This window comes from Harmonia axyridis, chromosome 1 (genome assembly GCF_914767665.1).
Source record: "Harmonia axyridis chromosome 1, icHarAxyr1.1, whole genome shotgun sequence".
Classification (NCBI taxonomy): domain Eukaryota; kingdom Metazoa; phylum Arthropoda; class Insecta; order Coleoptera; family Coccinellidae; genus Harmonia; species Harmonia axyridis.
In genome coordinates, this window is record NC_059501.1 from 5,744,149 (window position 1) to 5,770,162 (window position 26,014).

The window sequence follows — 26,014 nt, forward strand, 5'->3', positions numbered from 1 at the left end:
GAATGTATTTATTGGGCGACTTCAATATTTACACAGTTACTACAAATTTTTAACAACGATATATTGCACCTGATTCTTAGGGGAGTTGTTTGGTGCCGGATTCTAAACAATTCATGCGAAAGAGCCTATATTCTTGAAGTAATTCGGAATAAAAAGATTATGCCTTCGGCACAAACAATTTTTTTTATTCAAATCAATCAGAACAGGATATGAGGATTTTTTTTGGTAATCTGACAGTTTTTATCTGATACAATCAATCGTTTTAATTTCTTGAAGAGAAGTAGGTATGAAGGTTCAAGTTTTCCCCTTCGTCGGGAATACAATTATGTAATTTTTGTCCTCCGATTGACAGCATATATTAATTGCAGACACATACTAATCAGCAAGATAATACTTTTCTTGCCTAGGCAGCAAAGTAACAACTTTCCTGCCTAGACCGTAAAATGATTATTATTCTCATTGAGAATAAAACATTCGACATTTTCTGGGAATCAATATTTCTCGCCACCTCCCTTATTTCTGGTACTTCTGAGTCGCTATCACTGTCCGTATTATGAATATATCCGATATTTTTCCAGAAAACTAGGTATCAGATATTTCTAAGTTGTCAAACTATAATTATTATGAAGGTACATATACATTTCCATAACAACCAACCCTTCCAACAATTGCGATTTCTATCAAATTTCGTTTTAATTCATCCCTTCAGAAGAAATAAAAAGATTGTGGGAATTGTAATAATTTGAAAATACAATATCCTACATATATCATCATAAACAATAGAAAAAAAAATATATGTGCAACTCGGCAGCAAAGTAGATTGTCTGCCTTGGCTGAATTCCTTGCCTCGCTACTGCTTTGCTGTCTAGTAAAACAAATAGGAACTATTATTTTAATTAATCAGAATAGGGTATGGGGTTTTTTTCAGGTTACCTTGACATCAGTTTACTCTGATAAAATCAATCGTTTTGATTTCTTGGTCAAAAGTATGGAATTCCTTAGCTTTTTCACTTCGTCAGGGATACTTTCATACAAATTACTAAAATGGTGTTGTTTTGGTCTGCAGATATTCAGAGTGTTATATGTCAATTTCCATTTCAAATCTACAGGGTCGTATTTTTTGGTGGATCACTGGTAATTTTGAGATTATAAAGAGAAACTTCGAATCTGCTATCGATTTCAAGAAAAAAAATCAAACAATTCTCTGTAACTCCTCAGGAACATAATAATCTTTATTCTCCTCATCTGAAATATCATGAAAATTAAGTTAGTTGGCTGCTAATTTTCCTATCTGTAGCAATGATTCAAAAAGATTCCATGAAATTGTATAAAAAAGTAGGACCACAAGAAACACCCTGTATCTTGAAAACAAAGCACTTGCGGGCCTTGTTCATGGTACTTTTTTCTTGAAAGAATCTCTCCTTTTTGTTTGTTATCCCATGTGATCCCAGAGAATGCAATGGGCGCATGAATTACGAGTGCGCGAAACCTCCTGATTTCACGCCAGTGTTTTCCCAATTTTTTTTCTGCAATCGTCGAAATGGGACGCGCTCAAATCACATATACCCACAATCCACATCCATATATTTATCACGTGATGCATATTCAAGACGACGTCAGATAAAACGAAGAGGTAATATCTCTTGTAGGATTTGCCAACTTGATCCCGACGTTAAAATCAGATTTAAGGGGCGTTTTACGAGATTCTCGGTTTGATGATGCAGACCATGGGAAATGCGGGATAATCCAGATATATATAAGAAATGGACCGTTCCGAGAACACTTCGCCCGGATTCCTAGCAGGTATTAGCGCTATTAGCATATACGATAATTTCGGACGTCTATTACACAGTCGGCCATTATGACAGATTTCCTGCGAGCACGTCCAATTCTGACTTGGCAGAGTGCACTGGGATACCGATGCTGATGTGTTTATTTGTAGCCGTTAATGAAAGAATTTATATGTTTTTCGGTATTTTATTGGTAATTTGTAGACTTAAAAGAACTGACTTCATAGTAAGCTAGTGAATCTAGCAGACGTCCTAGGTAGGTAGTGTTATAGTTTTTTTCAGACTCAAAATCATATATTCAAAATTAGAATTATCTAATTATATTTTGCCAAAAGTTTGTAATATAATTTAAAATAAGTATCGAAAAGGAAAATTTGATTTAAAGAAATTCCAAAATTTGATAGATGAGGCATAGATATGACACAGATGAAGATAAACCATCGAAGGTGGAAAAAGCATTGATCGACGATCGCCGGAAAACATGAGAGCAGAGACGTCAGTATAGAAAATTGGAAGAAGACGTCAATTATAAAAGAAAAGCAGAAGTAAAAAATTGAAGGAAATTGAATGGTCTATACCGATCACCATTGACTGTAACGTTCTGGCCATCATCGTTTTTGAAGAAGTACGCAACAATGATTCCACCAGACCATAAAGCGCACCAAACAATCAGTTTTTCTCGATTAAACGGTGTTTTGACATACACTTGAGGATCAGCTTCACTCCAAATGCGACAGTTTTGTTTGTTGACGTAGCCAATCAACAGAAGTCGGCTTCATCGCTAAACAAAAATCGCGCGACACGTATTCCGCACAGAACCATTATTTTCGAAATAAAATTGCACTATTTGCAAGCGTTGTTCAGGCGTGAGTCTATTCATGATGAATTGCCAAACCAAACTGAGAATAAATCACTTGACAGCTGTTAAATCGGTCGCCATCTTGAACAGTAATGCCAACTTAAAGTTATATACCTCGAAAAAAACACCCTATATAATGGAATGTTTGAAGAAAGATTCAAATCAATACAAAAAGACATCGAATGGAAAATAATATCAGAAAAGCTTAGATGAGTAATTAATTAGTTCAGTTGAGTTATTCTTGTTTTTTTAAAAAAATATAAATATATAATTCTAAATTTGAATGATCAAAAATTATTCAAGTGACTAGAACCCAGCCCAAAACTTAAAATTTTCAAAATAACTATTCATATCAGTAGGTATAGTAATTTTTCGCACAGTTAACAAATACATGCATACATTGTTTTTCTCTAAATCCCACTGTCGTCCATCTAATCCGAATCACCTCGTATAAATATCTCCCAACATATTAAGACCGCCGAGTTTCCGAGCAGCGTCGGTAAACGGCCAAAGCAACAAAATGCAACCATTTTATTTAAATTTAAGGCCCCGTCTCGAGCCAACCCCCCTTCCCACCGCCCCCTCAGTTTCCCCGCTTAAATATATAAATGCATAAACCGGCCATTCTCGGGATGCAATCGCTGTAAATTAGCATTAGCGTCCACTAACTCCATGCTATTTGTGTCAGAATAAGCCCACTCGGAATCTGTTTCTTGGCGAGTCGAGGCCGACGATAATAATATCACTCACTATATCGTTACTACCGAGGTTCTGGAAATCGCGCGATCGCCAGGGTCGTACCGCCCGAACTGTCGGTCCAACGATCGTCCGAACGTTCGTGAGAAATCCCTACGTTTATTCCATTTTAAACACGTTCAAAATGCTAGTTCTCCGTTTTACTAGTGCAATAAAAATTTTATTGCACTCATCTGTCAGTCTACTACGACGCTTTGTGATCAGGACGAATGTAAACTTTCATATTGAATGGGTATGTGTTCTTCAAGAATTGATTACGTTTCAAACTGATATGACATTGATATTTACCTTCGACGTCACGTGGAATGAACTATTTTTGCTCTAAACGCAATTTTGACTTACCGAAAAATCAAAGTGTTCCAGTGGCACTTTATTGATTGCCCTGGTGCAATAAAACTTTTATTGCACTCATCAGTCATTCTACTACGGTGTTTAGTGGTCATAACAAACATAAAAGTTCAGAAAGACGTCATATTTTTTGTGGAACTGCATAACTTACGTACGACTATTGATTGTATACAACGTTTTTGGTTGCATTATGCGTCGAGTGCAATAAATACCTACTTTCTGTCATAAGTGACTATTTTGCAGGGAACAAAGTTTTATTGGTATATATTAAATAAAGAGAATCGTATACAATTTTTGGAAGCATTGTAAGTTGCATTATGCGTTGCGTGCAATAATACTTCATGTCATTACCGCATAAGTGACAATTTGATGCAGAGGACAATGTTTTATTGAGCTATATTCAATGAAGAGTATTGAATACAATTTCTGTGAGCATTGTGAGTTGCATTATGCGTAGCGTGCAATAATTACCTACTTTATGTCGTTACCGCATAAGTAAGTAAGTGCAGAGGACAATGTTTTATTGAGCTATATTCAATGAGGAGTATTGGATACAATTTCTGTGAGCATTGATAGTTGTATTATGCATCGAGTGCAATAAATACCTACTTTCTATCATTACCGCATAGGGGACTATTTTTTGCAAAGGACACTGTTTTATTGAGCTATATCAATGAAGAGAATTGTATACAATTTCTATGAGCATTGTTACTTGCATTATGCATCGAGTGCAATAAATATCAACTTTCTATCATAACCGCATAAGTGACTATTTTTTTTGCAGAAAACAAAGTTTTATTGACACATCATCAATAAAAAAATCTGTTTCATTAATGCATTTGTGCAATTAAATTGTTGTATTAAATTTTAAACTAGTATTGCATGTGCCTTGAGCACAAATTGTTGATTGCATTCTACGTAACGTACGAATGTCTCACTTGTTGCATAAACGACAGTTTTATTGAGTTATATTCGGTGAAAAACTGGTTCTTTAATGAATGTGCTGGTACAATAAAAAGTTCGTTGCACTCATATGCCATTTTCCTACAGTGTTTTGTGGTGACAACTAAGATCGATATTGAAATCGGTGTGATTTTGAGTTCGTTTTTATATTAGATTGTTTCAAACATCTGCCTTTTTCACATATTTTCTATCACATTCATTGTTTTGTACGATATTAGTGAAAGATGCAATTTATTTGATATAATATCATCTTCATTTCAATATCTATCGTCTGAATTAAATAATTTAAAATTCCCCTTGAAATAAGGATGTTTGGAGAAACGTTAGAAATTATTGTTTAAAACTATTCAAATATTGTATGTAACATGCATTTGATCTTATGTCACAACTAGGCATATGTTTGTCTTTTTGACTGTATTATGCCAAGTTCTGTTGTTAGGAATTATTTCTTCCTCATACTGTAAATTGTATAACAGACGGATTTAATCATTTCAAACGATACCTCCTGTTGAAAAATATTTAATTGTTATAAACGCTCTATTTACGCAGAACAATCTAGGCATAAACTTATTGTTGAAATGAACCGAAATCGATTGGTTTATTACTTGCGTAGGTGATAAGGGATCTTTTGTAAAATAGCTTGAGGTTTTTGCTTCTAACTGCTCTAATAATTTTATGGCAGTATCGATGATATCCAAATAAGGTATTCTTAATTAAACATTTTCACCGACGAAAAACAAGCGGTTGATAATAACTAGGCTATTAGACAAATTGCATTATAATTAAATTACTTTACCTTTACATCATCCAAGCCTAAAAGTGTCACTATATAGGTATTTTATTCTATTTCCTCTCACTGCAGCCACATTTCACACAAGATATAACATTTTCCGTCTGGATATCATCAAAACCAAGAAGATGGATTTGAACTACTCGTTTATATTCAATTTATAGAATCACCACTGCGTATCGTCGATTTTATAGTGTCTTTACTGCACATAATTCAATTTGTTGAGTTTCAACCGCGGTTTACACACGAACTACTTCTAAATCCGACTGAAACAACAAATTCAACCCCATCACCAAACCGATACAAAACCGCAACCCACCCAAAAACGTCGAACTTTCTAATTTTTTTTTTGCATGCCCCTCGTTCATTCTAAACCCCCCGTAGGGGGTAGCTGTAAATTCTTCCATGCATTTAAATGCTTTATTTCGGTTATACATCGCCGGGGATAGAGGGAAATCTACGCTTCGAGGCGGATGAGGGTGCAGTATAATCCGCCCTTCTGCAAAAAAAAATTGGGTCATATCCTCGGATTTCTTTGCGACTACTGTCGCGTCAGGTATCGGTTTGTCACGGGTGTTACTGTTGCGTATCAACGGAAGAACGGGTTGAGGTTTTATGGTTTCACGGTCTTTCACGATTTGGTACCTATTGTTTTTTTTTTTGCGAGGGTGCAGGTTGTTGATTTTGGGGCTGTTTGAAATTTCACCGGGTTGTAGTTGTTGGTTTTCTAGGGAGAAATGTTTATGGCACTGCAGTTTGGAATGGCATGTATTGATGTATTTGTGGAAGAAATTTCTGTGTTGGGATTTTCTCTTCGATTTTGAGAATTCAATAAAAAAAATTCTAGATTTTTCTTCAAGTGCATACATAATTTTTTATTTAATTTGGAATTTGGAAATTTGTGGTGTGCGAAATGATATATGAGCACTTTAATTCCTAAACTCATGTATCTCAGATTTAGTGGAGAACAATCTGAAAACTAGTATTCTACATAGGTATATCCAATTAAGTGTTAATTTGTTGAATATAAAATGTTTCGGTTATGTAAGCTCAATAGCTTCAGAAACTTCGTACCTATACATATTTTATGTCAAATGAAAATTTTGCCGCTTTTTTTTAAATAAAAAAAAAGCTGGATCGTTTGACAATTTTGTAGGAATACCTATACTTACCTGTAGTTAGGAGAGTAGCAAATAATGAAGAAAAAATAACATTGGTAAAAATGAAACCATACAGAATTGAGAAAGCCCATAATTGGTTTTATTTGATTCCAAACTTTCACATGAAATAAAATTTGATTAAATCAATTTCGGTGTTAAATAGTTTACGATTACGGTTTTTACTCTTTGCTCAATGAGTTCCGGGTCTTACCACCAAAAACGCAGTTTTTCTTGCAAATTCGACTTCAATCGTATACCTACATAAGTCACCTTCAAGAGTGATACATGTATTCTAACGCTTCTCTGACTTTTCAATATATTTTCTGTAGAAAGATTCTTCTCTGCTTTCGAAATAGTTTCCAACCTCGGCATTCACAATTTCTTCTCCTGGGGCACTTTTTAACCTTTTTTCGATGGTGAAGAGTAGTATAACACTCATTTAGCGATTACTTTGCTTGAAGAATATTTTTTCCATAGAAAAACAGTGTGTCATCAATTCACGAAACTCGTTTTTTTCTACTTCTCAAACAACATTAAATGTATCGTCCTTCAACCTAATATTTCAATCTCTATGTTCGAAAAATATGGCACGCATCTTTCGCAGCTAAGAATTAACAAGAAAAAAGTCCCACAACTTGTTATAATATTACATAATATCTGAAGGAACATTTTGCTCAATTCATGCAATACATAAAATAACAATTTCAAGCTTCATATAAAATTTAAATGTTGATCGCATGAACAGAACTATAGAAAATTCGAGAAGAGTTAATGAAAAATATGTAATAATTCGTTGACCACAAAACCGACTTATATATCTGTATACATTTATGTGGTTTTTTGAGGGTAGAGTTGGTGCAAGATACTCTAAAATAGTATTATATCGGCGATATCTTTTTAAATATTGGAAAAAAATGAAAGGAACTAAGATACAGTAACTTATAAATACTTCAATGTAATCACATTGAAGATACTTTTCTTTGACAGCTTTGTTCAAGGGGGAAATTCATCAAAGAATAATAGAGTTACAAAACGGATTCACGATACTCATTCAAAAGAATTTTAGAATGGAATTGTATATTTTTTCGTCTGAAAATATCTATGCATTATACAAATCTAATTGTTTGTAAACATCAAGTGAAAATATCAATTATTTTAAACCACTATGGGGCAAACCACCCCAACAATCAGAAAAAAAACGCAAAACCATGTCGTTGCCTTCTTTAGGTCTCGTCTTTTAGTGGAAGTTGGCGATGACTTCAGCATATTTTTCCTAGAATGTGCCTTCCTTATCAGTCACTGAAAATCTAGGCCATACCTCTTTTTGCCTCTTTGCCTTCCATATTTCCTTCCTTGATTAGTTGTAGAAAGTCATCTCTAAGCACGAACTCAAGGTTTGAAGTTTTTCGCTATTTCCCTATTTCTAGTAGTTCCCAATAAAAAAAAGACCCTCTAGTACCTCTCTGAGCATGCGCGCGACTCCAAGTCGCCTCCATCGTTACCACCAGCATACGAATCTATTACACCAGAACCTGATTGGCAAGTTTCAGACGGCTAAACCTCTCGTTTGCGAAATACCGCGCTTATTTAATTTTTTTTTTTCTCTCTCACCGCGTTCGTTCCAACAACCCGACCTGCGGAGCCGTTCGATCGACTGTTGCACTTTATTGCAATAATTATTCGAGAAGAACGGGCCCCGGCTGCACCGAGCAATAAAGAAAATAATTGATACGAGCCCGATGCCGTACCTACGGCAGCACGGCCTGCTGAGATCTGGGCCTAATTGGAATGCCGGATTTTTATCTCGGACTTTTACAATCGAAAAAAAGGAACGGTTCAGGTGCCGAAGGGGTGTACGGGCGGGGAGGGGAGTAAGACTCGGGTAATTTTCGATAACGGGGATCTGTTCTGTCGATTTTTATTTCGCGCAAGGATAACGGACCTTTTCGACCTTTCTTTTCGTGTTCTTGAAGACGGTGAGAAAGTTCTCTCTTGTCCCGTTCGAATCGAAGATGTGGAAATGGCTTTCGTGATAACTTCATGGGCGTAGCTACAACTTTGCTTCCGCCGTTTTTTTTCCGAAATTCGAGGCTTTATTGTAGAAAAATAGTTATACATCTATGATTCAAAGTATTGTCCATCGCTGGCCACTACATTCTCCCATCTTCCGGGCAGCGTACGAATCCCGCGTTGAAAAACTGGTCATCTTTTGAAGCGATCCACGAAACGATCCAACTTTTTACTCCTTCATAAGACCGGAAGTGCTGGTCAGCCAGGCGGTGTGCCATTGATCGAAACAAGCAATAATCCGAGGGAGTAACGTCTGGAGAATACAGCGAGTGGGGTAGGAATTCTCATTTCAACGTTTCCAAGTATGTCTCGACCACTTTCGCAACATGAAGTCGAGCATTTTCATGGTGTAAAATGACTTTTTTATGTCTCTCGATGTATTGCGGCCGTTTGTCTTTCAATGCTCGGCTCAAACGCATTAATTGCATTCGATAACGATCGCCTGTGATTGTTTCAGTCGGTTTTAACAACTCATAATAAACAACGCCGAGCTGGTCCCACCAAATACTGAGCATGACCTTGCAACCTTTTATATTCGGTTTGGCCGTCGACGTGGAAGCATGGCCGGGATATCCCCATGATTTTCTGCGCATGGAATTATTATAATGAACCCATTTTTGTCTCCAGTCACAATGCGACACAGAAATCCCTTCCGTCTTTGCCTTGCAAGCAGCTGTGTACAAGCAAACAAACGCCTTTCAACAACTTTCGGCTTCAACTCGCACTGCACCCAATTTCCTTGTTTCTAAAGCATTCCCATAACCCTCAGGTGTTTTGAAATGGCTTGTTGCGTCACTCCCAATGATCTTGCCAATTCTTCTTGCGTTTGACACGAGTCTTGATCAAGTAATGCCTTCAATTATGTATATTCGAAAACCTTCTCTTTTCCACCGTCATGCTGGTTTCGACGACAAAATCACCGTTCTTGAAGCGTTGAAACCACTCTCGGCTTTTTCTTTTATTAATAGCGGCCTCACCATGGGTATTTGAGAGCATTCGATGACACTTCTAGGTACTATTTGGAGGTCAAATATGAAAGACAGTCTGTTAACACAGGATGAACATTTTGGTTAAATTATCGTTATTCAGTTTTTTTTTCAATCGAGAAAAAGTGTTTGTCATTCTTCTTTTCGTTAATTTCATAGAAACTGAGCATTTTTTCTTATTATAATCGACAGCTGCCATGTGTTTTTTATTATACAGACGGCTTAGTAAAGGCGGTTTGGAGTTTTTCATTGCAAGGAATGTTGACAAATTTTACGGAGTAGAACAACCTTATGTTGTTCTTAAGAATCAAGGATGAAATATGAAAAGGCAGCCAGCAAACTGGGCCAAATTGCCGCCCCTCAAATAGAAGTGCTTGAAACGGTAGCTTCACTCTTTCATTCCCAACGCCTGCTTTGGTTGCTATTTTAAAATTGTATCATTCGTATTGAAAAACCTTTTAATTACATAAGAGTAGACAAAATTCTTCTCTCGGTGAAGATTTTCTAGAATGTAAGGTATAATACAGGCAAGCATCTTCCATAAATCGAATTTTTTCATTTAATTCTCGAATAAAGGATCACTTCCTCAAAATTTCACCCGCGAAAAAATCTCAAACATAACCAATTTTCCAGAAATCCCACTTGCTGAAAACGAACCGACTTAACCTCAATCAGCCTTGACTTTAAAGTCAATCAGCGATTGGTCGCAGCGCTTACTTAATCCAGCTCATGCGCGCTACGCTCATGATAATCTACCGAGTCGATGACTCGGCCGCCGAGCGTTGGCTGACGATATCACGTGACCGCGATGGCTCGACGATGGTGACGTCACGCGTGTACAGACCCGGCCACAAGGCATCTCGAACCACCTCCTCGCCTTCCTGCGGCCCTGTTGCAGCGTATGTAGTCATAGATCTATTACAATATGAAATGCCGGTGTACTCGGTACAAACTCTCGTTACTTTGCCGTTTTAAATGCACTTATCGGATCGTTGCAGTTGCAACTGCATCCCGGTCTCGTAGATAGGACGCTTCACTCGTATATTTCCAACGAGAAACGCTGTAAAAACCTGCAAAAAAGCCTGATTTGTTTGGGTGAAAAAGTTTATGCGTTTTCGTATGTTGGTATTGATTGATCCGTATCTTTGTAATAATTAATTGATTAGTTTTGATTGATTTTTTGCAATTATTCCCACTGATTACAATCGACCTACATTGATAATTGATCGAATTACCGAATAAAAACCGACATTTCTCCACCAAAAATCACCCAAACAAATCTAATAGTTGCCAAACCGTTTAGCCCGCGACACTTCGATAGGAACCTCGTTTTCACCTTGCCAAATTCGGCGGGCCATATATATCCCTCTCGCTCTAGACGAGGACGCATTTACAATAAGTTGGATAAATAAACAAATGGGTTTTTGAATTGATATATATTGCATCCAGAATATATTTCGTATTAGGATCGCAGGATGGCGGAGAGGTGTGCATAAATCTTGTTATCTAGGATAGAACAACGCGGTTTATCTACGCCTAGAGGGAGGGGGGATCCGGCTCGAAGTGACCAGCGGTCTGTATGAGATGGTGCGGGTGAGGTGTGCATAAGATGGGGCTGCGATAAGGCCTGTTTGGCTGATTGCGTCCGGCAAGTTTGTGTTTTGTTCATCGACGGCCATTAAAAAAAAATATGAACTGTCTTTCATCTTGTTAATTATCGAGTTATTGTCGGTGAAAGTCTGGGCAAAATTCAAGATTAAAAAATATTTCATCGATGAAAGGACTTATTGGACTATAATTTCTAATATGATTCTAAAAAAAACCTAATTCCAAGTCGAAAAAATGTAGGTTCCACCGAGATTTGAACTCGGATCGCTGGATTCAAAGTCCAGAGTGCTAACCATTACACCATGGAACCTGTACATCTACATTGGCCTTGGAAAGGCATCTGATCTACAAGATGAACTAGTTGATAGGACTATCAGCAAAAAGTGAAGACAATGTTTTAAAAATAAGCGTGTTATTAATGTTGATGAGTATATTTGTTGGATTAGTTGGAGTCGATAGGTATATCTGTTGTGAATGGCTGGTTGGAAGTTTATGGTATTAGTCTCATTGTGTAGGAGTTTGAGTCCCAAATAACTATTTCGAAGGAAACAGTTGAGATGAAAAATAGATGTGGGTACTCATGAACATTTGAAGTCATAAAAAAATCAGTTTTATTATTCTGATGCACTCGATGCCTTGAAGCTGTTAGATACCTTCGTTATTAGGGTTATAGGACGCTCTTTAGATCTAGATACCTAGCTGACATAATATGTACATGCATACATAGGTAGTCGGTAGAAACATAAATAGGACTGATAGATTTAATGAAAAGGTGAAAAAGATGATTGATAATTTTTTTTGTTCAATATTAAGAGTCTAAAAACGGTAATAAAAGCTATGTGATCACTTTTGGGATGAAAAAGTTATTGATCTGCGCTCGAAAAATGCATGGTCAGCAATTTTTAATTGTAATTTATGTCTGTCTGTATACGTCTGACTACAGAAATCGATAAAAAACATGCTCAAATGTGCAAGAATTTTTTTTTCAACATGACAATGTTTCTTGTCACTTATCGATGAAAACCTTGTTCAAATTGAAGGAATTGCACTTCCAACTGCCTGACCAAACCAAACAGCTTATTTTCCAGATCTGGATCCCAGTGATTACTGGCTTTTTGTAAAAATCAAAAGAATGCCCCAAGGAAAGAGAGTGAAAGAGTGATAGTCGATGTTCAAGCCCATTTCTATAGCAAAGAAAGATGAATTATTATACAGAAAATATATTGAAAATTTAGATATTAAATGAGCATTGGAGTAAATGTATCACTTTAAAAGACGACAATGTTGGCGAATAAATGGAAAATCAACTTATTCAGTAAAGTATTATATACGCCATTCCCATTCGTATATGACAGTCCATAATATGAAAACCAGATCGAACCTCAGTTCGTTTCCTACACAAATATAAATACGGCTTTACTGCAACAAGGTTGGAGCTTAATATAATCGCTTATTTATCGCCCGGCTGTTGGTGGACCTGCGAGATGACATTGCACTCGGGATCCGGCCTCTTACAGATTACGGTTGCGAATTTGAATACCTCCCTATTGTACTCGATGCATGGCGGAACCTACCTGCAAGAAATTTCCTAGGGGAATTTTGATCTTCGGTTAAATTCAAGGTCGATCCGTAAAATTCTTATTTTTTCATTTCAAAATTATTATTTTTTGTTTTCAGTACGGAGATATTGGCGAAATTTCTCTAATTGAGTATACAAGAAGAAATTAACTTTGACTTGATTTTACTTTCCCACAAATTTAATTATCTTCCTTTCGAGGAGAGGATAAAAGTCCGCAGGATTTGGTTCATACACCCCCCAAAAAAAAAAAAAAAAATTCCAGTGTCACATTTTCACCCCCTTCACAATCTCTCCGAAGAAACAAAAAACCAACGTCTTCCCCCTCTACTTCTAAACAATCTCCCTCTTTTCCCCTCATTAAACCCAATTCCAATTCATCTCCCCACCCCTTATCCCGTCACGTGCCCACCCAGCGGACGCCTCTGGCGGGCGACGATCAAAGGGAATAATTTGATTAATTATGCAGGGTTAAAAGGCGCCCCTTGGAGGTTAAATGGCCGGAAAGTTTCTTGTGTAATGAAGGAGACTGGATGTCTGTCCTTTATTGTGATGCAGATCGTCGAGACGAAAATTTCGTGCTCGTTCAGCAGCGGGTTGGGAGGAGGGGGTTGAAGGGGTCGGTGTCCGACTTGGGAACAATGAAAAACCCCATCTAGTCCGACGTTTCCGGAAAATGGAATCGCATGCGGATATCTCTATCGCGGCAACAACAAAGGATGGGTTTTTCGGAACGGCTTTGAGGAGAAAAGGCTTTGTCTCGTTTGATGAAAGAGTGGAAATTTTTTACTGCGTGAATATTTACATTTCGTACTAGGTATCTCGAATGGAGTATCATTTCACTGAAAAAACTGTTTCAATTGTATTAAAGAATGGCAATCATCAACTTGATTTCATTGATACAATGTTCATTTTCATTAATATATTAAAATTTCGTTCCTTAAAGTTTACCCCTATTCATATTTATATTATTCACCGCTGTACATCAATATCACAATTCTGAAATTGATGTTGAGAGTTCATTGTTTCGATGAAATATTCACTGGATAGAAGAACTTTGGACAATTTCAATGAACAGTAATACATTATTGATACAAAGTACAACAGATCGAATAATGAACCAAACATTGTGATAATGACCTTTTCATTGATTTAATGAAGTTGTTCCTTGAGACAATGAAAAAATGCATCAATATTACGAATGACTTTTCATCCTATTAATGTTTCTCTTTATCGGTCAAAAAATAATTACTGAATTCATCAAAACAATGAACTTTTTCTTGAATTAATGTACACTTTTGGTTCAATGACAACAGATTCAATCATGTTGATTTAGATATTAAATTTAACTGCTTTGGACAATTTCAATGAACTGTAATATATCATTGATACAAAGTACAACCTATCGAATAATTAATCCAACATGGGTTTAATGATGTTCCTTTATACAATGAATGAAAAAATCATATATAAGATGAACAAAACTTTTCATTGTACCTATTTATGTTTCTGTTTGGTTTAAAAATTATGACTGAATTCATCAATACAATGAACTTTTTCATTGCATTTATGTGCACTATTGGTTCAGTATAATATAAAGCGAAATATACGACTTTGTTATGAAATTTTGATATTTTAAATTTCAAATGTTGGGGTTCAATAAATTTGAGATTCCAACTGAAGATAAATATGATGTGAAAATGCATATTCAAAATGTAAAAACCATGTCAGTATACAAATTTGAACCTCCAAAAAAAAATCTCCCATGTTAACAACGGATTGTTCATCAAAAGAATAATTTAAATTTCACCCATAAGGTAATCAGTATTTTCTTCATAATCTAACGACATAGGGTGAACATTTATTCATCCTGCCATGAGAACTTATTCGGAATATTGTTAAATTGGTATTCTTTCCCCGTCTCCATCTTGTGGGGACCCCCAGCTCCGACAAAAGCAAGACACAACCTCGGAACGAATCGGTCCTGGCTATTTTCGAGACATTGTTACACGTCGATCCATAACATACCTAATGAATTATTATTGGACTTCAAAGTCGGGCTGAGCCGCCAGAAGAAGACATTACTGGGTCCGTTACGATTCGAAGGGGTTACAGGCCGAATCCTCTAAGCGCTGGCAATGCCATAAATAACGACGGAACCGCCACATTTTACACATATGCTTTTAATTATTTTTATGCCTGCAACAAAGCCCCTTTTTGTTTCTTCCATGTCAACCTTTACGCGGACGCGGCTGAGAGAGAGACATCCCAGAGGTTTATGGGGGTCTTCAAAGTTGCGCTACAAGTTGATTCGAGGTCCTTAGGCCGGGTTTACATGTCTGGTTGTCCAACTAGAAGACTTAGTTGACAGCACTGTCGAATCTTTTCGAGTTTCTGAACTGTAGATTACTGAAAAATGTATTAATATACATGATTTTCCATTCTGTTCAGTGAAACTCGCGTATTTCGATCTCCTGAACAAAACATTCTCATGAAATTTTTGGCGATCTCAACTTGCTTCGGAGATATAGCCCCCAAAGTCAGAGAAACGAGGTTGTATGTTTTCTTGATCGAATTCCATCAGCACATTATACATACACATCCTAAATTAACAATTTTGAATAGTTTCAGCACATTTTCACAAACAGCAGACGACAGAGTCGTCTGCTTTATTATTGGCATATTTTTGTGAGGTTTATAAGAAGGATGATTATTTGTTGATTTACAGGTGATTTTTTCGCGAAAATGTGTTGAAACTATTGGAAATTGTTGAATTAGAAAAAGTATATTGTGCTGATAAAAGAAAGGAATGAATTTGAATTGAATTTGATGAAGAAAAACCCCATATTTCTAACTTTGAGGGGCCATATCTACGAAACTAGTCGAGATCGCCCAAAATTTCATTTGGATTTTTTGTTCAGGAGGCCAAAATACGAAAGTTCAATTAGATTTTAACAAAATTTTTCCACAGGGTGAAGTGCGAAAACTATATATTCACCTACACTTTATATACAGTCTTGTAACTTTTCGTCCACATATGCGACAATTCCTTGAGACATGAATCAACAGATAATGACATCACCAAGTGCATTATCATAGGAACGGTGCATTATCATAACCGATGCCCACGTTCGGTAACCGGCTAATTCGATTACCGGTATCGACGCGATTACCCGACAAAAAAATCACCTCCCCCCATCGGACTCCATATAAGTCCCATCTGGCGATACCGTATATATAAAGTTGCATTATAATATACCCAGTTTACGCCCTTGTATATAACTTTTGCAACGCTGTCTCCTCCTAATCGAGACGGTGGGCGTCGAAACCGACTTTATAAAAAGGCCGTATAGTTTGTCGTTTACCCGCGAGGGGGAGTCCCCGGATATCAGTCTCATTTACATGGCGGGACGAAGAACAAGGAAAGCTCTGTGCGCGCCCACCGATCCAGAACTTTTATTACGCGCTCCGTGGGACATACAAATCGGTTCTTTTTCTTCAATCGACGGCCGACCGCCTATTTCGAGTGTATTTCGAATTTTACGACGGCCGTAAATCATAATTTGTTCGCGTTTTGTAATGAAGTCGTGATTTTGATAGGGCCGTTTGCTTAAAGAGATTTTGGACGGTGGTAGGGGGAGAGACATGTTGGTCTATTTGAATGTGGGAAAAATTCGGTTGACATTCGAAGTGTGACGGGATTTGGTAGGCTGGAATACCTCTTTAGGGATGTTGAGAGCGGAAAATAAAAAAAATATTATTGAAATACACTGGTCACTTCAAAATTCCTAATAAGGAAACATGAAGCTCGAAAATAATAAATATTCGAAGAATTATTTTTTTTGTTCGTATTCTTATTTCGATAATTAATCAACCTTATTTGGATTGCTACACTGCACTAAGGGTGTACATCAATTGAATGTATAATTCGATTGTTTTAATGAATTCATTCATCATTTTTCAACCGATGAACAGAAACATTAATATAATGGAAAGTCGTTCATCATATCGATGAATTTTTTCATTATATCAAGGAACAACTTCCATTAAATCAATGAAATGTTCATTATTACAATGTTCGATTCTTTATTCTATCGATTGTACTCACAATAATGAGGGATTCATCAAACAAAGGAGCTTGGCATTTTAACCAACTACTTGAGCTCGTGAAAATTTACATACTTGAGCTTGACTCGACTTAATTTTTGATGTTTTTTTGTTTGACTTGATATCAAGTTCCTTGATATAACTTGAGCTTGATATGCACGCGTTGCACGGCATATATTTCTGCAATTTCGTGCGCGCTTAGACTAAATTAGGCGATTCCTCGAGCGCCGAGAGACTGAAGCATTCACCAGTGTGACTTTATTACTAGATTTCTCACATAACTCTGAAATCTATTGGTAGATTTTGGCAGTTTCGGAAATATATTCTCAAACTTGGCCAAAATGGCCAATGATTTTTTATCAACGCCAGCATCTTCAGCTCTTGTTGAAAGACAATTTTCTAGAGCTGCTCTTACAGTTACAAAAACCCGCAATAAGTTAGGCGACAAATCTATAAGATGCCTCATGTGCCTTATATCCTAGATGGAAAATTATGAAATCAAACATTTCCTGGAGATTTCTCAATATTAAACCATTTTTTAAAATTTTGTTATGATTTATAGTGATTTAATTTATGTTTCTATTTCAAAAAAGTAGATATTTTCGGTTCTGCTATAGCTTTACAATAAGTTCAATAAATAAAAGTGTTTTTTGCAAGGTTCCTTCTCATTTCATCATTTTTTTATTGATGTGACTCTACAAAATAAAACTGCTAAAAATCAAGTAGCTTGATATGATTCAAGTACTTGATAAATAAATACTTGACTTGACACTGAAGAACTTCTTCTTGACTTGAGCTTGATTTGAAATCAAGTTAAGCTCAAGCCAAGTAGTTTGAAAATCAAGCCAAGCCGTGAATCCCTAACGTCGACCCAAAAGTGCTTTAGTTTTGCGAACTGGGATTGCAAAAGTTTCACCATTGTTGTAGTAAATTTAAACAATTTCAAAGCGTTGTTTTTACTCGTCAAATGTCAAAAGTGACAGAGGGCCAGATGGGGGGTTATTCAAAATGAAATACTCCTATTGGAAAACACATTATAAAGTCCTCCACACAATAACCGATTTCTATATCGTAGTAGTATAAGTAGCTTGAAAATCAAGCAAAGCCGTGAATCCCTAACAAGTACGTTTCAACTATTCTCCTCAAACAAGTAGAACCTCCGCACCTGTACGCCATGCAGCCCAACAAGAATTCCGTTTCGCAATCGATAAATCGACATTAGCCGGCCGTGCGAAGTGCCTCTGGGCGCTCGTTGTTCCCGCGGCCAATTTATTCCGCGTCCATAAATTACGATACCGCGTCGCGGACGGCGCAACAAACGGGCGCAAATCATGGGTTCGAAGCGGCCACGACGTACGCCCCGGGCAGCGGAGAGAAGGCTGAAACGCCATCGTACACTTCCTTATTGAATTCCCATTTTCTCGCCGGCTTATCGCCACGGCTGCTCTCTCTGAGCGCATTGAGGGGCATTGAATCCCGGTTTGGCCATTGTAGTGCCGACGGGGCTTTATGGTGAGTGTAGACGGCAGTCCGTGCAATCGGTATTTTCTGAGCTTATCGCGTCGAAAATGGTTTTCAGAGTGGGTTGGGTTATAGGTCGCGGACTTTGCGTTTCTGGGGTCTATGGTGTGGGTGGAAATTTATAGGAGTAGATAAACCGTTCGTTCATGCGAACGCGGTGTGGAGCTGAGGCTTTAGAAATGAATGATGTCCTGATAGATATTTTTTTTCTCCGATTGACAGCAAATATTGATTTTGCAGACATATATCAATCAGCAAAGTATTACTTTTCCTGCCTAGGCAGCAAAGTTATTATTCTCAATGCGAATAAAACATTCGACATTTTCTGACGATCAATATTTTTTGCCACCTTCCTTATTTCTGGAGGAGTAGGTACTTCTAAGTCGTCATCATTGTCCATAAAATAAGTATTCGATATTTTTCCAAAAAACTGTCAGATATTTCATAAGTTGTCAAACTAAAATAATCATGGACATATATATTTCCATAGTAACCAACTATTCCAACAATTGCGATTTCTATCAAATATCGTTTTTCTACATTCATGCAAAAAGCAAAACTTCATTGAACTAGGTATATTTGGTGGACAAAGAAGTTCTTTATTGCACTAGTGCAATAAAGTTTTTATTGCACTCATCTGTCATTCTACTTCAACGTGCTGATGGAAATCGTCGACAGTAGCAGAGGGATACTTATCACATGCAAACAAACTCAGTGTTGCAAAACAAATATTTCAGCCTGGAGGAAATAACGATGTACAGTTACCAAGTACTAGTACGTTTACAGCAGTAACAAATCAAGAAGTGGATTTAAAAAGTACTTCACTACGAAATATTTATATTAAAAATTTGCACCAATTGTTCATTCACTTTCAACATTGAGGGTAAAAATAAAGTTTGAGTTAAATTGTTCGTAACGCATTAGTTCCTGTTTCAATCCAAATCGATATTAATAATAAAGTATTCAAGTTGCGCTTTCCATTTTCCTACACCTAGTGCCGCACCTCAATAAATCATTTTTTGCTTTTTACATGAACGTAGAAAAAATGTTGTATGCAACTCGTGCAAAAATTGTTTATTGCACTCGACGTTGAGTGCAATAAACATTCACTTTTTGCACTTGTTGCATAAATAACTATTTCATTCCATTCTGGTCCCACTAGAGTCTGTGGAGGATAATTTAAAAGGATTCATCTCCGTCCCATTATCACTTAGACTTATTCAATGTGTAAAAAAAAACCGAATCTGGATTCATCACTTCCTTTTTTTTTTAGTTGAATCATTGTTTTCAACCAATTCCTCAAATCTAAGACATTGTTTTTCCCTGGAGAAATAAATCTTAAAATCACATTATTTGAATTCAATACAAGTGATATTTATCTCTACCACTTCTTCATTTTGAAGCTATATTTAACCATTGAAATTGGTCCATTCTCCACGGTGATAGTACTATCACGATAGTCCTATCATGATAGTAACTGTCGCAGAAACAATCAGCATATAAAAAGCTCTTCTAATTATTCAACGTATTTTCAATTCTCTACTTGATATTACATATTAGATACAATGTATTTGCAGACGTGTACTATTTTGCAAGTGTCTATGATTGATGTCTATAATTAGAGATAAGAAAATATTATGATTACCAGATTTATTGTTTTTTCAGTTGGCCAATAAGTTATGTACGCTAATTTCAAGCTTTGATACAAACCATTTCTGCTTTGTGAATAAATTCGTCTTTTCAAAACGCTTTTTTTTGCATATATTTCGGTTTTTTCAACTCTTTCACCAAGCTGCAAAAGTGTGCTACATGCACTTCTTCCTGTTCATCCGCTTATATTTCAGGGGAACTACTCGTTCATTTTTTAACATTTTTTTTTATTTGAGCTCAAATAATCGAATCAGAATATTGAATTCTGCTATTGCGTGGTATTGAACATAGACAAGTATAATCTAATCATTTCAGGTAGCGACACACAATTTTATACCCGACTTGAACCTCAGCTTCTTGCACCCTTATTGATACCCCTTTCTTCAACTTTCTCACCCGAACAGCTTAAACTCCACCTCCCCCACAATCCTTTCTCCATCCTCAATCTCCAGATATGGAGCGAAAGACCCGGCACAAAAAAAGTACCTAAATCCCTTTCTCGCTGATGGCGAGATCCCTCTTTCTCACCCCCCTCGAGTCATCAGCATCAGCGCGAGATAACGCCAAGCGTGCTCGCTCGGGCATAGTCGAAAACGACGCCGGGTCCACCATTCCGACGCCGAATTGGCACAACGGCGGCGTTTTACGGCTAGAATGGAGGCTGTAATGTACCGGTCTGACGCTTTGGGCGACGGTGCGCTTGATGAGAGAACGGGTCCAGATGGGTAGGATAGGGAAGGGGGTGGAGGATGCTGAGGAGGATTTGAAGACGTTTGGGTTGGTTGTTCCAATTGTTGGATATCAAATATCAACTTTGAATGTAGTGCAATTGAAATACATAAACTGAATACAGTATTAAGTAGGTATTTACAAGCTACCCTCTGCAAACAATGGAATATTCCTTGAAAAGATGGATAATCATCTGAATTTTATTACTGAAAGAAATCCACAAAAACAGCTGAGTACCTACGAATATTTAGAGTTGACCAGCCTGAAAAGCACACTTATGGGCAAGTCATTTGTACAGAACAAATTGTCAGGGATGGTAAAGACAAAATAACCTAGTGGTCGCAGTTCTAGAAGACTGCTTTCGACCCAGTCGACCCCTGCACCAAATCTAATTCGATTTGAAGTTATAACGCCAAAGTCTCAATTCCAATCTAAAACCTTCCATCTCCAACGCCCCGATTCGTACAATTTAATATTCCGAGTCTGGCGGCCCGAAGAATGAGATTCAATCGTAAAAAACGCGCGGCCAGATCTCCCGCTAAGTGCCTTTGCCCATTTGCACGCGCCCGGCTCGGCAGCTTTCAGCTTTCCCGGGAAAATACGGCAAAAGGAACAACACGTCGACGATCCCGCACTATCCGAGGCGATAACACACTCTTCACCCCCCCCTCATCGAGTAGATCACGAGACGGCTTTTTCTTCTTCTTCGTTATGGGTCGATGGCCTGGATGATCTTGCTGAATTATGTATGGGTGGGTGTATGTTGGGAGTGTTCTGGATGGATTATTGGCGCTTTGGTATAAACGAGGTTGTATTTTACAAGTTACATTAAGAAAATCATCATTTTCTTGATTTTCATTGGGGTTTTGTCTATTTCCCCATTCAAATCCACCTGGTTTCTCTTCTGGAAGAGGTTCATAATCTGGATCTTCTGGATGAGGATCAACCAACATCTTCAAAAACATGGGAGTTTTCGAAATTTTAAAACCTCCTTGTTGATTAGGAAAAACATCCTCCAAGAAGAAATGAATATGTCCAACTGCAATTCCAGTCAAATCAACATAAACTTCGTTACCTAACAATAAAGAGAATCCAAGTAGAACCCAAGGCATATAAGGGGCTTGAAAATTTAGTAATCCGAAGAAATTGATTCGTAAATATGGATTTCTTTCAGCCCAAACATACACCAACATAATGGTAAATGCTTGACCAAGGAATAATAGATTAACAAAGAATGCAAATATAATCATGTGGCACCAAATAAGAACATCATCACAAAATCAGCAGTTCGGTTTCTAAATGAACCTTCCTCTAACATCGGTGCTTATTTGTGAATCATCATAATCTTAGCAGCCTCTCATAGTGCACTGCTGGCCTCACCTCTTGTATTCCACATTTTTCTGTCCTGAGCTCCTCAAATCCTCTTTTTTCCAACTTGGTCGGTTATATCGTCCATCCATCAGGGTCTCGGTGGTATGCATCTACTCTGTTTTTGTATTTTCGATCTCCACTCTAACAGATGTTGAGTCCACTTATTTCCTTGAGCTCTGGAGATATGTCTTCTCCAGCTCCACTTCAATCAGGCATTCCTGGCAAATACTTCTTCGACTTCATGGCACACTCGATAGCTCCCAGTGTTATTCGAAGTTTGTTGGTGATGTTTACAGTCAGAGATGCAGTATTTGTGAATACTGAGAGGAATTTAGAAAGAATCGAGTCAGTTAATCGGCTCACTATTCTTCGTATTGTGTACAAATTTGAATATGAATTTTCTTTGTAAGATTTATGTACAATAATTTGTAATTCGTCTAAAATAGGAAGAAAGGTGAATCGACTGAATAATGAATTCTTAAATTTCTCTCTGTATTCACAAATGAGTACCGATTTTGATGAAACAATTTCACAATTTCTAAACGTTGTCGTAGCGCATACCTTTACACGATTTAATGGCAGAACCTATTTAACACAAATGACATAAGAAACGCCAAAAAATAATGCACCATTTCAAATAATTCCTACTGGACAACCTTCTATCTTCAAACCAAAATCAGCATGATCCTTCCATCCATAAAACTCTTCCCAACCACATACCAAAGACTTCCCCAAGATCATTCCAATGCTAATAGGTACATCAAAGAGATTACGAATTCTGTGGGACCGTCTCCTTCTTCAAAAGCAATATTAAGTTACCATCTTCATTCCTGCCCCCCTGTCTCCCCCCGCGGCAAAGACGTTTTGAAACCGCAAAAGGAAAAATTCCGCACGTATCTCTCACGTACCTAAACATCTGCATCCGCGGACAGATAATCGACATACCAAATTTGGACACCGCTAAAAGCTGAAGCTGTAACGTCGACCGAATGCCGATGATGCCGATTGCAAACCGCTCATGTAAAGGAACTCGTGTACACTCGATGTGGTTTTAAGTTTTAACCAACGCGATTGTTCCGCCTGTGAAATACATACCGTTGAATATGCAAGCATTGTTGTGGACGCAGAGAGGTCTATCGAGTATACGTGGAGCCGTCATTGCGATAACTTATCAAAGTTATGAATGCGAATGCGGTTTTGGTCTTTGGGTTGGGGAATTTTTTTGTGGATGGAATAAATTTATTCGGATTATGAATCGATATCTGCAGGTATCAAACGAAGAAAGTTTAGTTGCTACAGTTGTGCCGTTCTACACAGATTCTGAAATATTTTTCTGCTCGATATTGTGTCTGAGTTTTCTGTATAGGTTCTGATAAATAATAAACCAAAATATTCGCAAGATGTTTTAAACATTCATGATTGAAATATTGACCCTTTTTTTCCAGTATGTTTCCCTTTAATTGTCTCTGGTTGGATTACCCTATCAACATGATGAAATTCTGCAAGACTCCTGATGAGGTTATTTCACATCTAAATGCGAAATTCATCACGAAAACTAAATTTCGAACTGCCAAATTTAACAACCCCTAGTCGGATATAACCGATTGAAAATTTCAGTTCTAGGTTGTTCCGTTTCAGAGTAATCGTGCTTTGAAAAAGCCGCCACCACAGAATACTAAACTGAAAAAAAATGTTCATGAATGGCAATCATCAACTTGATTTCATTGATACAATGCTTATATTTTTCATCAATATAATGAAATTTCATTCCCTAACGTATACTTTTATTCATTGATATTATGAATCCCTGTTGAATATCAGGATTCTGTACCTAATTGATGTTTAGTGTTTTTTGTTTCGATGAAATATTCATTGGATACAAGAATCTTTTTGATTCGATGTACCTATAAAGTCTTACATTAACTGTTTTGGAAAATTTTAACGAATGGTAATACATAATTGATACAAATGCAACAGATAGAATAATGAACCGAACATTATAATAAACATTTCATTGGTTTTATGAAAGTTGTTACTTGATACAATTCATCAATATGATGAACGACTTTTCTGTGTATTAATGTTCTGTTAATCATTCATTGATATTTTGTTCATCAATATTCGGAAATTGATGTTACCTTGTTCTTCTTATTGAAAAATGGCAATCATCAACTTGATATCATTGATACAATGTACTTTTCCAACAAAAATATAATGAAATTTCATTCCTTAACGTATTCATTGGTATTATGAATCCCTGTTCATCAATATCACGAATTGATGTTGAGTGTTTCTTTGTTTTGATGACATATTCATTGTATAAAAGAACTTTTTTCATTACAGCTTCGGACAATTTCAATTAACAGTAATACATTATAGATACAATATACATCCGATCAAATAATGAACCGAACATTGTATCAATGAACAGTTCATTGATTCAATGAAAGTCGTTCATTGATACAATGAAACAAATTCCTGAATATGATGAACGACTTTTCATTGAATTAATGTTTCTGGTCATCGGTTGGTAAATGACGACTGAACTCATCAATATACAATGAAATTTCTCATTCAATACTCGTACCTGCACTTCTGATTCAGAGTAAGTGAAGATAATCTTGACGAAATGATCTATTTGGCGAGGGATCGCTTAAAAATATCATTAAAAGTCGTTATTCTGAAAAGTAATCATACAACCGATTCTCAAAATCAACGTACATTTTCCTATATCGTATAAATGACTATAGCCAGGAAACGAACAGTAGTAAATGCAATATCACACCCCATTGTTCCGTCTGAATTCGATCGTGCCATCGGATCCTCCGTCTAAATTGGACGTTTTAAAGATTCCGGGCGGGTATCTCGGGGGGGTCTTCTTGAATCCCGCACCCGCTTTTTCCAACGCTCGTACGTCGCCTGAATGCAAAGCGGGGATTTGGGGAGATCGTTGAGGATTTCGTGTAGGATGCCGCGCCGTACGACGTTTCCCGGTTTATGGAAAGAACGTATATAGAAGGGCTTCCTCTGCGCGGCTCGCTGTTACACACCAGCCAGGAAATGGAGTCTTTCTTCTCGGAATCGAAACACGAAGCGAGGCAGGTGGATGCATGATGTGTGCCTCTTTCTCGCGCGCTGGCTTTCATTGTATATTACAGCCCGAGGGCGGATGCAAGATTGTTCACCTCTGAGATAGGAATGGAGACTTGAAAAATTCGCTAAATTACTCTGAAATTCCTTCGTGAAAATTTTGATAACGAGTGAGGTGTTACTTGGTGGTCATCCATCCAGGTACTGAGTTCGCTCATCGCTGATTGGCTTTTATGATAGGATTACTTCGATATGTTTTTCAGTAATATTGGAGTATAAGTGAATCCTCGGATTATTCATCTTATCAATCGAATTAGTTATGGAATTTTGCATGAAGTTTGAGATACGACATACCTCAAAAGGATTAATTTCAAAGGAAAACATCAATTCTATTCAGCCACTCGAGCAGTAGATGGATTATTCCTATGAAATTGCTGCTTATTAATTCAGTCAATCTTTTCATAATTCCCAATTGTTAACTTCATGTCTAGTAGGCATACTTCATCCAACATTTTCTCGTTGAATAATATTTTTTGATCAAATTCTAATCTCTGTTACTTCATCAATATCATGATTGTCAAATTAATGTAGAGTTGTTACGATGAGATATTCATTGAATAGAAGAACAGTAATACCTACA

At 37.0% G+C, this 26,014-nt stretch overlaps 1 protein-coding gene, 1 non-coding gene and 1 pseudogene across 5 annotated transcripts in view; 1 reads left to right on the plus strand and 2 right to left on the minus strand.

The window, feature by feature from the left end:
• Positions 1 to 26,014, plus strand: part of LOC123685246 (homeobox protein abdominal-B) — a 135,290-nt gene that overhangs the window by 83,730 nt on the left and 25,546 nt on the right. The window lies entirely within an intron of this gene.
• On the minus strand, positions 11,569 to 11,640 carry Trnaq-uug. The gene has a single exon. It is a non-coding gene; the product is annotated as a tRNA-Gln (tRNA).
• On the minus strand, positions 20,671 to 22,255 carry LOC123670786 (annotated as a pseudogene).